Genomic DNA, 12,633 nt, shown 5'->3' on the forward strand with positions numbered 1-12,633 from the left:
AGCAAGAATGATGGATTGACATGCACAGGCTAGTCAAAGCTATGATGTTTTGCTTCATCTGGTAATTTTCCTCACAGAAGGTACAGAGGGAAGGTTGAGTAGTGGAAGGTCTTCCACTCTTTTAAAACAAACTACAACCTTGCATCTCTGTGGTGTGAGGTGTCCTGTAGTCCCAAGCAGTTTGCAATTACAAGGTAGGTTCAAGGTCAAGCCTGACATGGAAATCACCAAGTTAGGGTCAGACTAGGTGTGAAAGTGATAGCCAGAGTCATATTCATTCTCATGATCACCAGACAAGACCATATTGTCAAGGCAGGCCCAAGGTCAAGCTAGGAGCAAAGTTCACAGGTCCACAGTTCAGTCAGGTCAACATGGCCCATGGCCAGGCATGACTACAACACGTCTGGAGCTACAGATAGGCACACTCACAGCATTACTTAGGCAGGGACTGAGCCACAATGGAGCTTCTGAGGCCATAGGTGGGGTTAGTCAGAGTGGCTAAAGCCTATTAATGCACTCAGGACCATGGCACAGTTTTTCTAGGAGCTGTACAACTGGAGGGGTTCAAAAGTGCCAAGAAAATTTGGCCTAAGCCAAGGAATACCCAGGAAAATAATAAGCTCCAGCTGTTGCAGCAGGGCTCACGATGCAGGGGTGTCAGAGAGGCTCAGACGTTTCCTGTCCCATTGTTTTGCCCCAGAACATTTGAAAAACAAACAAATAAACAATGGTTAGAGCCAATCTGTAGTGACCATGCCCAAGAGAAGAGGCAGCCAGCCAATGTGACATTTGCTTTCCTCACACTCAGAAGAGCCAGCAGCAAACAATTTCTTAAGGGGAGTTTAATAAGAACATGAAAAATGTTGGGTTGCAATGGATTTTGAAGCAATCAATGTCCAATTTAGCACAAAGTACTATATTAATAACGTGTTTTATATGCAAGAGCACAGGGCCTTACCTTTGAGTTTGAATTCACCCTTGGTATTCTGAATATGCTTTTTTATTTTTCTTTTAAAATTGCATTCTTTACAAGAAAACAAGTAGCTGGGTGAGAACATAAACCAATGCAGCCTAATTTTGAATGGCATTTGATAACGGACTTCTACATTTCTTTACCCCATTATTAAGGACTAGAGAAGGAGAGTCTATGCAGGAACAAAACTTTGTTATTAAGTAGATCTCGTCTGCACTGTTTGAACAAAGCATTTCCTGTGGCTGAGCACTCATAACTCTTTTCCCAGAGTATCTCTGACTGCTAACATAGCACCCCCCACCCTTCCCATGAGAATTAAGAGTATCACCCTATTCTACTCTGAGCATAATTTCATGAAGCATCTAGGAACTGATCTAGGAACTCTATCAGATCTCACTGAAACTGTCTAGCAGACACAAAAGACAAATGTACACACAAAGGAAGGGAAAGCAAGAAAGCAGGATTACATGAGTGTAATTCCTTAGGAAAGCAAGCTAAAAGGAAAAAATATCAATCACTTCATAATTACTCTTTAATTCATTTTCACAGACAGGTTGTAAAACTTCTGTAAAAACCTGAAAAGTGGGAGGTTTGGGGGATAAATAAAAATAATTAAAAAAAAAAAAAAAGATACTATTATCTTATATTTCCTTGAAATAGATGGCTCAAACTGTCTGCAGACATTGAATAACTTATGCCTTGTCTGTGAGGCAAAAGAGTAATGACATTTATAAAATTGAATACTATGAAGGTTTTGAGTCTTGCTCAAGATCAGAGAAAGAGTCCAGGCTGACAATACCTGAGGTCTCTTCTCCCAGGCAACCAGCACCAGAACAAGAGGACACAGTCTCAAACTGCGCCAGGGGAGGTTTAGGCTGGATGTTAGGAAGAAATTCTTCATAGAGAGAGTGATTGCCCATTGGAATGGGCTGCCCAGGGAGGTTGTGGAGACGCCATCACTGGAGGTGTTTAGGAGGAGACTGGATGGGGTGCTTGATGACATGTTTTAGTTGATTACATAGTGTTGGATGATGGGTTGGATGCAATGATCTTGAAGGTCTCTTCCAACCTGATCTATTCTATTCTATTCTATTCTATTCTATTCTATTCTATTCTATTCTATTCTATTCTATTCTATTCTATTCTATACTCCTGCAAGGTAAAAAAAAATGTCTTTATTCTGCTGCTTCTTCAACAACAAAGCAAGGATAGAGATGATAATAGGGGTATCACTTCATCACATTTGACAACCCATAAAGAGCTGAACCTCTGTAGAAGTTTTATTCATAAAACCATAATATTTCATGGCTTCCAGGCTCCCAAACGTTCCCTTCCTTTCCCCTCAAATGATTCCTGAAGACCTTGAAGATCCAAGCGGAGTGAGACACAGTTTGATTCCTGCAGACAATAGATTCATAAAGCTGTCTTTTTCTTATTCTTTTCTTTTTTTTTTTTTTTTTTCTAACATTCCAATCACTAAACAGAACCCACAAGATACAAGAAGTTGCACTGGGGCATTCTTACATAGGAGAAACAGGTCAATCATCAGCAAATGTGAAGGCAGTTTCACCTACAATATTTCCCACTTAAAGGCCTTTCTGACTCTTGACATTTTGCTGTGTGAAAGAGACCCACCAACTTGACTGTGATTTTATATGTACTCTGCAAAATACCTACTCATAGCATCTTCTGATCTTGTCTTCATCAATAGAACAGTATGTCCATGTAGACATGATATTCTAATGATGACTTCCCATCAGAGAATCAGACAAGAAAAATTATGGCAACAAAAGTCAATGTATCTAAACTATTATATTAAGCAAATTGAAATATACATTACCTGGACCTACATAAGCACATGTACTCCTCCTACAATAACAGATAAGGTAGAAGAAATTGTGCAGGGCAGTATGGGTTAACAGTTAATGTACACAGAGAGAGGCAGCCTTGTGGGTTAGATGAGCAAAGTGCTTTGATTCAAGCTTTTTATCTAATGGCCTGAGGAAGGTAGAAGGAGACTGGGTAAAGAAGCATAGTCAGCCCTGAAAAATGCAGGATAGGGCTCAGAATACCTATTTATTTATTTATTTATTTCAAATCAACATATCACCAATGGTAGTGCATTCATTCCTTTTTGGAAGTATAAACCATAGAGCAAAGTAGAGAAAAAGTAATTGTTCCAAACCAGAGCAACTCCTCATTCCTTCTTTTTCAATTCAGCAGCCCCCTCCTAGTTTTATGACATTAAGCCAGTTAAGTTTAGATAATACTTCTGCAAAACATCTTAGTCTGTTAGGTTATTTGTAACCAAATTTTTAACTGAAAACTCCATCCATTTATTGCCATATCTGTACCAGAAAGCATCAGTGGACTCCAGAGCCTAGCTGGCCCAATAGTAGCTCAGTAGTGGATGGAAACTGCTAGAAAGGAGCAGCTATTGTCAAAAGAGTAAGGAAATGCTGTTCTAGATATCTACTGATTCAGTGTTCAGTAAGCTGTAATAAATACAGTTTAGACGGTCAGACAGTAAAGAAATTAAGGCCAGTCGGCCAAATTTTTAAACATGTCTTAGCAATTCCATCTACTAACAGAGAACAAATGTATACAGAATCTCCTCTCCTCTCCTTGCAGGTTATTGGAAAGAAAATACTAACCAACCCAAAAAATCCAGTGGGTAGCATGGTGTGGATTCATCTTCATGCACGTTGCAGCTCTCACTTTAGAATAGAATAGAATAGAATAGAATAGAATAGAATAGAAGTAGAGTAAATAGAATAGAATAGAATAGAATAGAATAGAATAGAATAGAATAGAATAGAATAGAATAGAATAGAATAGAATAGAATAGAAGTAGAGTAAATAGAATAGAATAGAATAGAATAGAATAGAATAGAATAGAATAGAATAGAATAGACCAGACCAGGTTGGAAGAGACCCCCAAGATCATCATGTCCAATCCATCAACCAATCCAACCCACCTAATCAACTAAATCATGGCACCAAGCACCCCATCAAGTCTCATTCTGAACACCTCCAATGATGGTTACTCCACCTCCTCCCCAGGCAGCCCATTCCAATGGGCAATCACTCTCTGTGTAGAACTTCTTCCTAACATCCAACCTAAACCTCCCCTGGCACAGCCTGAGACTCTGTCCTCTTGTTCTGGAAGAAGCAGTGCCTTGTTGGGACCCAACATTCATACCAAAAGCAATCTTCTTTCACAGCCCAAGTGAGACAGTACATCACGTTGTTCATTACTGTTCATGTCTGTGTTTAACTATCCTATAGTAAAATCCTTGACCCAGTGAAATCATTACAACCTTTATCATTGATTTCAATCTTCCCCTATATTAAGCATCTCCTTATAACTATGGGAAGCTTATTTGTGCAAAAGCAGCAGGTTCCCAAAGTGCCATCTAAGGCTAAAATATTTCCCCAAGGAACTGAGAATCATTGCAAATCTCATTACCTACTTGTGCAGGGCACTTTGGATTTACTTTCAGTAACACGAATAACACCGTGTATTTTAAAAACAAACCACATATTGAACACTAAAAACAAAAGTTAAGTCAGGGAAGCCTTAGTAAAGCCAACGGCAATACCAGATAGTGCTGCAGCAGACCTCTTCATTCAAATCTTTAAAAATAAAAGATAAAATAAAACATTTTAAAACACTGCTCCCATTGTAAGAAGGTCCAACCTCTATTTTGTAAAGGCTTTTCATCTTAGATAAGCTACATCTAGCAGTGACTTTAGAGTTGACAAAGACTTTGAAGTAGCAAAACCCTGCTCCATGTGACCATATGTGGTTCAAAATGTTGATGTAAAAATAGAAGGATAAATATAAGTACATGTGCCACTGGGAACACAGAAAGCTGAGACAGGTGTTGTCATAACTGTCAGCTTTCAGGTTCCTTCTTTCCTCCAATTTTCTAAATCATATATTGATTCCTCCTTAACAGCCATGGAAAAGCAAAAGGACCAGATATGAGACTTATGATTGAAAATCCATCGTTCCAGGTGTTCGAACAAGCAGTCCAAAACTGTTAAATATTGGGGGGGGTTTAAAAACAAAAACCAAAACAACTTTCAAAAAAAAACAAAACAGCAAACAGCTGTCTTGATTTTCTTTTCTAGAATTCAGAGCTTTGTTTCTGAGAGATAAGGAAAGGCAAGAGTTTCAGGAGAACAAAATAATAGTCTTAAAATATTAAAGCCTCAAATAAAACACATAAAAATACAATTAAATATTTTATAGAAATGAGTTTAAAACAGTTTTCACTTGCAAATTAGTAATCTAGAAGAAATTTTAACATGAAAGCACAGGGCTTGCACTTCTTAATGAAGGCTCAGAGGCAAAAGTATCCCAAGTTGTGTCATTTTTTAAGGACTGGAATGAGAAAACCCCCTCCATAGTGATACTTATAAAAATAGCCAGCACTAGTAAAGGAGAGTCAACTGACTTCAGTAAATGAGGGAAATACTGGCAAGCATAAACCTTGACCTCTAGCAGAGATATTCTCATTTCAAGACTTGGAGATCTACACACATAACCACCTATTTCTGTCAGTCTGCTCCTGCTGCAATCCATCCCTGGGCAGACAGCCAGTTCAAAATCTCTCCAGCACAGAAGCCCCACTTAAGCCATGGGTTTAACAGGAACATAAATGAAGGGAGTGGTTGAAAATAACCTGCCCTTACAAGGCAACCACATTTCAGGATTCCCAGGCTATAGAGAAAAGAAATCTGCAAACAACAATATCTGTAAATCCTGCTTTCCACATCATCTTCTTCCCTTTGTGAAAGGAAACCTTGAGTAATTTCTCTCAAAGAAGCAGTCGTGGTGTGGGAAAGAGAACTTTTAGTAGATTTGGTTTTCCTAAAGCTGCCCCTCTACGGCTATACCAACAGTAGCCAAGCAGTGGAGCATACTGTTCCCCAGCTCTGAACACTGTGAGAGCAGGGCAATGTGTGCTCCTGGAACCTCTTTGCAGATGGTGAGGGTTTTTTTCTTTATGCCTTCATCTTTTCCGCTAGCTCATAATCTGCCCCCTGGCTTCCCTGGGGCCAAGGAGAAGAGGATGAGCTTTATATAGCTCTCCTCGGGGACTGGGTGAATCACAGAGTAACATCTAATCCCTCCTGTACTCCACAACTGTGTAACATCCCAGCTGAATATCAAGCCACAGAAAATAAGTTGTGGTTTTAAATACAAAAATCAGGCAGAAAGATTACAAGCACAGCTAAAGCAGTTATCAGTGTCCACCATAAAACACAAACTGAAAAAAATCAAACAAAGCAAAGGTAAGAAAAGAAAACAGACAGAGATCAGGGGGAATGCAGAAGCCACTTAGAAAGGCCAAGATACTATATTCTTTATTTTGCCACTTACACTTTCTTAAATTGCTGCAAAATGGTATTCAGTAGCCATTGGATGGATCTATTGCATGATTGTTTTAATTTATTGTTTTTTATCAGAGTGGGCAAGGAGCCATGGGGTTGTTTTTAATGCTCGGCCACCATGTTTGGTATCTGAGCTGTATCTCATGCACTGTTTGTCATTTCACGCCACTTAGAACAAATCCTAGCTGGCTAGAATCCTAGTCCTGTGGACTGTGAGTCATGGATATTAAATGACCATCATGTGAGCTCCTGCATGCTGCTGTGGTGTAGTGTATGACACTGTAAAGTTGTACAGTATCTTGTCACAGAAGACCGTCGACTTGAATATACAGTTTGAGCGGGAACACTTTCACAACAACACAAAATAAATGGCATGTTTTAGCAAGCAGTTAGTAAGGAGTAGGCATGTATTAAGCTGAAGGAAGGGCACAGCATTTCTTTGTTTTGGGAGGAACAGCATGCCACAGAAAATCAGCTCCTGGTTCTGTAACAGCAGAACCAGGACAAGAATGGAAAAGATACTATCTGCTCAGGAAGAGTTTTCAAGAAACTTTAAACCTCCTCAAGGAAATCCTGCAGCAGTCTTTTGGATGGGTAATTATAATCCAGTCCTGTCTCACTGAAGTATTGTACCACAATAAGGAACCCAACACAAGTATTTAAGAGCCTGGCTCTTAGGAATCAAAATTAATTTAGGGATTGACTAAAATACCAGTCCCAATTCAGAATGTTAAAGCAAGTAATGAGATCCTTTGCACTGATGTAATATGGACAATCCTAAGTGGATTGTTTTAGTCTAGCAGAAGCTCAAAGTGGAAGATTTACTGAGCAATCCATTTCATGCTAATCAATGCCATGCAGGAAATTTATGCTACAAATCAGACCAGAAACGAACTTGGGGCAAGGAGGAAAGGTTATTTCAAATAATAGCATTTCATACCTGGAATCAGTAGTTTTGTTCCATCCTAGTTGTGGGCTGGTAAGTTCCTGCCATTAGTGATAAAATGAAAATCCATTTTAAACAACATAAAGAAAAATCTTGGAAGAGTTAGATGTGAAAGTTCATTTCTATGTTCATTAGCACTCATAAGTTACTCAGACTAGAAACCATTGCTATCCAATCCGAACTGTTATCCAGTTATCTTCTGCAGGTTACTATGAAGTCACATACTGCTGTCAAAGGTTCTTATGAGTCTATAATATTTCAGTCTTCGGTCACGGCTCCAACAAAATGACTTCTCTAGCAGCCAGTTCTAGCTTAGATCTGGTTTTCTCTCTCACAGTATCACAGTATCACCAAGGTTGGAAGAGACCTCAAAGATCATCACACATGGTTTTCTTCCTTGCAACAGCTATCAGCTTCTTCCCACTACCCCAGCAACTTTCCCTACCTTTGCTTATGCTTCTACCACATCAGAGTGGTGTACTTAGCTCCCCTTAGGTCAGCAGAGCCAGGCATTCATAGCTTGCACTTTCTAGCAGTCTTCAAGCACTGGGGCATGTAAAATGTATTATATTTCTTGAGTTAAGCACCAAAAACTTAGCATTTGAAATCTGTTCATGGGACAAAATAGACAGTTAAAACTCACTACTGGCTTTTTTTGCATTGCAATCTAGGGTTTTAAAGAGATAAATATTACTTGAATCAGGTGGGGAAAATTTATTCAAATTGATTCATAGTTAGCCAACCCCCCCATTATAAAGGCACCAACCAATCATATAAGAGGAGGATTAAAGATGTTAATGCACTGTATTTATTACTGTGACTGTCAAAGTCAAACATGGTGTTGGGTAGTACTAATAAAACCAGCCTGTTAAGAATACAGCTATGGCACTACAGATAGCTCTGATCGTATATTCTATTGTTGCAAATATAGGGGCACATCTTTGAAATGCTGTAGAATTTGAAAGAGTTTAAGACAGGACATCTTCAGCTATGAAGAAGATTTCATGGAAAGCAAAGACTGAGGGAAAGCAGAATTATTCATGGGCATGTGAATGCTTATTAGATAAGTGATAAATCTGTCTCATTAGCCAACTGAGAAGACCAGGAAGTAATAAAATAAGTCACTTAAATTTAAAAAAGAAAAAAAAAAAGGCAAATCAAAAATTAGGGAAATTTTCTTAGTATGTGAATGCAAACTATAGCCAGCTGCAAATGAAGAAAGAATGTGCCAGCAAAAACTATGAAATTAAATTCACTGAGGATATTCAAGACATCAGCCTATTGGGAGTCACTTCAGCATAATAAAATCAGAGTTTTCAAGATGCAAGGACATGAACTGGGGAATCCACCCACTATCTTCTAAGCCAAATGATCAGAAAAGGCTTTAGTTAGTTAAATGTTGTGTTACCACAAGATGTTTTCATTTATTACGACCCAATTTTCTTGAAACAGATGTAACAGGCCAACAAGTATGCTGACAACAGCCTCATAACCTGAGTCTGACAGCAAGGCGAGGCAGATACTAAGAGGTATTTCACTAAAAGTCAGTGCTATTTTTCCAGGTCAGATCTTTATTTCTACTTTATCCTGCTTTAGTGAAAGCATTTAAATATTGTGTCTTGAAAACATGCTAAGATAAATCCTCAAAGGGATTTTTATGAGTAAATATGCTTTGTCTCTAGCAAAGATTAATATTTTTGCATAATGGTTGGAAAGCAGTTGTGCAGTAGAAGGAAAACAGAAGTCACCACTGATCCCTCAGAGAGAGTGCAGGCCTGTCACTCTGATTTAGGTGTTTGAAAATAGAAATATTTTCTTCTTTCCTTTCCACAACTGTGATAACAATCTGTAAGCCAATGCACAACTAAAGTGTCTCCAGAAATTACACTGTTTGCAAGAAATGCATTTTAATATGATTATAATAGTGTACTAAAGAGTTTGAAATTTCCATGCCCACGAGGCAATATAGCACTCCATTTGTGATTTGATGTCACAAGCATGTAGACTTCTCTAGGTTTATAAATACTCTTCAAGGAAATACTTCAGTTTTCTCTCCAGATAAAAAACATTAAACCCTACCTCAGAAAACTATACAGGAAGAATGAAATTGGGTTTCAGATGGCCTTGCTTTGGCTTCCAGTCACCAAAAATCAAACTCCCTCCCCAGATGTATTTCAGCTTTAGGTTCATAACCCTATTGCTCTAAGTCAAAATAATGAACCTAAGGTATATGTTATCCCTTATATCATCTACCCCCTTGCAACATTCCAGAGAGCTTTTCTTGTTTTCTAGGATTCTGGATATCTATGATTACTTTGGATTTCTAAGGGAATGAGGTTTAGATGGTCACAAAGTCTGTCCTTGGTCACACAGTCTGTTCACTCACATGTTTCTTTTTACTCCTCTCTTTTGAAATAACCAAGTAGTTTTATTCACACTTGGCATATGAGCAAAGATGTAGAAGAAAAAAACATTTCTACAAGTTTTGTGTTCACATAAAGAAAAAAGAACCAAGCTGGTGTTGTCAAAGGGAGCCAGCCACTGTGCATGGCCAGAGATGCCAGCCAAGTAGCCAGTCAGCGTGTGTGCATTGGCAGGGCAACCAAGACCTCACATGGTTCTGCCCCTGCCACATTATGTGTCGCCACTTGCTCAGCCAGCCAGGTAAAACAACTGTAACAAAGCCAAGACGTCAGAAATGATCCACAGAAAGCCTCCTTCTCTTTCTGGAGAGGTGTGTAGATTCCAGCCTTCGGAAGTACACAGCAGCACACGATAAAACAGATCCTAGCACTGCCAAAGCCACGTAAGTGATGAGCCCTCAGGACTGCCAAAACAGAGGCAGATATCTGTAATTACCTAATACCCAGCGTCACTGAGATGCTGCAAGAAACACGCACCCAGAGCATGTGCAGGTGTACATACAGCTTTAGATCTCTTTTTCTGTGCCAGAATTCATCCTACTGTGCTCTGTTAGGCATTGTTCATCTTGGGCTGCAAACTAAAGGCATTGGTACCCACAGAAGCATTCTGCCTAGTGCTAGGAACCTCAGCACCATTGGAAACCCAGTGGACAGGATAGTTGCATTGACATACAGTCTGAGTAGTGACTTTGCTGCAATATCTGCCGTACTTTGTTTAATGATAGTTTAGCTATGAACTCCCTCTGATTCAAACGCATCACATGAATCAATGCATACAAGGAAATGACGAGGGGCAATGGGTGCAAGCTGGAGCATAGGAGATTCCACTTGAGCATAAGGAAAAACTTTTTCACTGTGAGGGTTGCAAAACACTGGAACAGGCTGCCCAGAGAGGTTGTGGAGTCTTTCTCTGGAGACATTTAAAACCTGCCTGGATGCATTCCTGTGTGGCCTCGGTGATTCTGCTCTGGCAAGGGATTGGATTAGATGATCTTTTGAGGTCCCTTCCAACCTCTAACGTTCTGTGATTCTGTGAAATTATTTGTACCTTTTCCTGACCACTCATCTTGCTGGAGGGGAAAAGGAAGTTCTTAAGGAGTCACGATCAAGAAAGCTCAAAACTAGTTGAACAAACATGAACAGGAGAGAGGATTCACAGAATACAATGTCAAAAATATCAAAAATGCTATCTTGTCAATGGTCAAATTATAATAAAATAATATTGATCTTCACATTTTCCCTGTTAGGCTACAAACCACTACAGTTCTCATGTTCTATAGACATGGTACTGAAACATTGTCTGCAGTGTAGACTTTCATGCTTAAAAACCCCCTCATGTAAGCACTCTTCAAATTCAGAGGAGAGTGGACATTTTGAAGGCAAGAGCAGTTGCACCAGTCTGCTGCTATGATAGGATCAGGTCCTTTCTGGGAAACTGGCAGTATGTCAACACCATGTAGTGGGTCCAGGGCTGACTCTGGAATCTGGAGTGTGGGCACAGCCTTGGTCACAGGGTGGAGAGGAGAGGGATAGCTGAGACTGCCAGCTGTGTTACCGGGAGCTGAAGTGAGAAAGGCTAAGGGTGAGGATCAAACGCTGAAGGAGTCAAGTGCCATGGTGTCTGGTTTCAACCAGCCAGAAATTATCTTCCTGCTCTTAACTGCCTCACACGTTTGTATCTAGTGTGCTTGTTAACATACTGATTTCTCTAAGAGATGAAGTTCAAATAGTAACAGGAAATATGCCTAAAAATCACCAAAGTCAGAGGATTAAAATGGCAGAGTTGTGCAGGAAATCAACCTCAGCTCAACAGAGAGTGATTTGCAAATCCCAAGGAAAAGAAATAGTATTTAATTTAACCAAAAAGAACAGCCAGGACAAAATCCGAAATGTGTTTTGGGGTAAAAGAAAGAATTTATTGAGAACCTCAAGAAACTTGCTCTGAAAGCTATCATGCTCCACTAAGGTAGAGACTACAATGAAGGATTGAACGGGATAACCTCGTGAGAACAGAAAGTTAAATTGTCAAGAGGGAGAAAGAGCAAACTTTCTGATGTCATATAGAATGAATTAAGCCTGAGTTTTCTTCTCCATGACTTTTAAAGACCATTCTAAGTGAATTATGCACATTGCATGTATGTATGTATGCCTCATGTAACCCTGAGATAAGTGAGTTGCAATTCTAAACGTTATTGATAATGTTTTGTTCAAGCAGACTTACTTAGGATAAGGACAATCTCTAATTAAATCATCTAATTCACTTCAAACAAAGAGAGTGTATCAAACTGTATCCACATATCAAAAAAAAAGAGATAATAAAATCTTGAAATCTTGACCTCTAGAATCTGAGCAGGATCTGGACAAGTGAAAATACAAGTTGTTGTTTATCATTTTAAATCTTAAAAGGTAAGAGCACTAGGAAGTATTTTCTGTGTGGCTAGTCAACAGAAATTTCCTTGAAATGTGTTGCTTCTACAGAAGAAATGCAGTAAACCTCTGTCCTAATGCTTGAGACCAGCCTGGTGATAATGACTGCAGCATCAATCATACACTATAGTAGCCTGTGAATATAAGAGATAAAGCAGTTGAGGTGTGAAATATGGAGTCTTTGCAGTCACTTTTGGCCACAAAAGTTCCTATGCATCAGGATAAAGAAATGGTGCTGAGCATCCTAGCCAGGTAGGGAATTCCTTTGAAGGCCATTTGTGACTATCTCTGGCTAAGTCATATATACAGTGAGCAAACTGCTGGAAACAAAGCTAACCACAGAGCTCTCTGCAGGTTATTTTACTTCAGTTTTGATTGACTTTACTTAGTCTCACAGTTAACTTTGGCACCTTAACCTACCCGTGTTTCAAATTTCCTTTCCTATTCAACACAGATAATCA

At 39.2% G+C, this 12,633-nt stretch overlaps 1 long non-coding RNA gene across 3 annotated transcripts in view; it reads right to left on the reverse strand.

Annotated features, from left to right (window-relative positions):
* Positions 1–7,904, reverse strand: part of LOC137458548 (uncharacterized) — a 52,250-nt gene extending 44,346 nt beyond the window's left edge. The window contains exons 1-2 of one of the 3 annotated variants that reach the window (XR_010991815.1): positions 7,768–7,904; positions 7,317–7,363 (exon numbers count right to left, since the gene is read on the reverse strand). This is a non-coding gene — a long non-coding RNA (uncharacterized lncRNA). Of the gene's footprint in view, positions 1–7,316; positions 7,723–7,767 lie in introns of those variants that run through there. The other 2 variants (XR_010991814.1, XR_010991813.1) reach the window with 2 other exon arrangements.
* Between the last annotated feature and the right edge of the window lie 4,729 nt (positions 7,905–12,633).

The sequence above is a fragment of the Melanerpes formicivorus genome, unplaced genomic scaffold (assembly GCF_026170545.1).
Source record: "Melanerpes formicivorus ecotype bairdi unplaced genomic scaffold, bMelFor1.0.p_v2 SCAF_258, whole genome shotgun sequence".
Taxonomy (NCBI): Eukaryota; Metazoa; Chordata; class Aves; order Piciformes; family Picidae; genus Melanerpes; species Melanerpes formicivorus.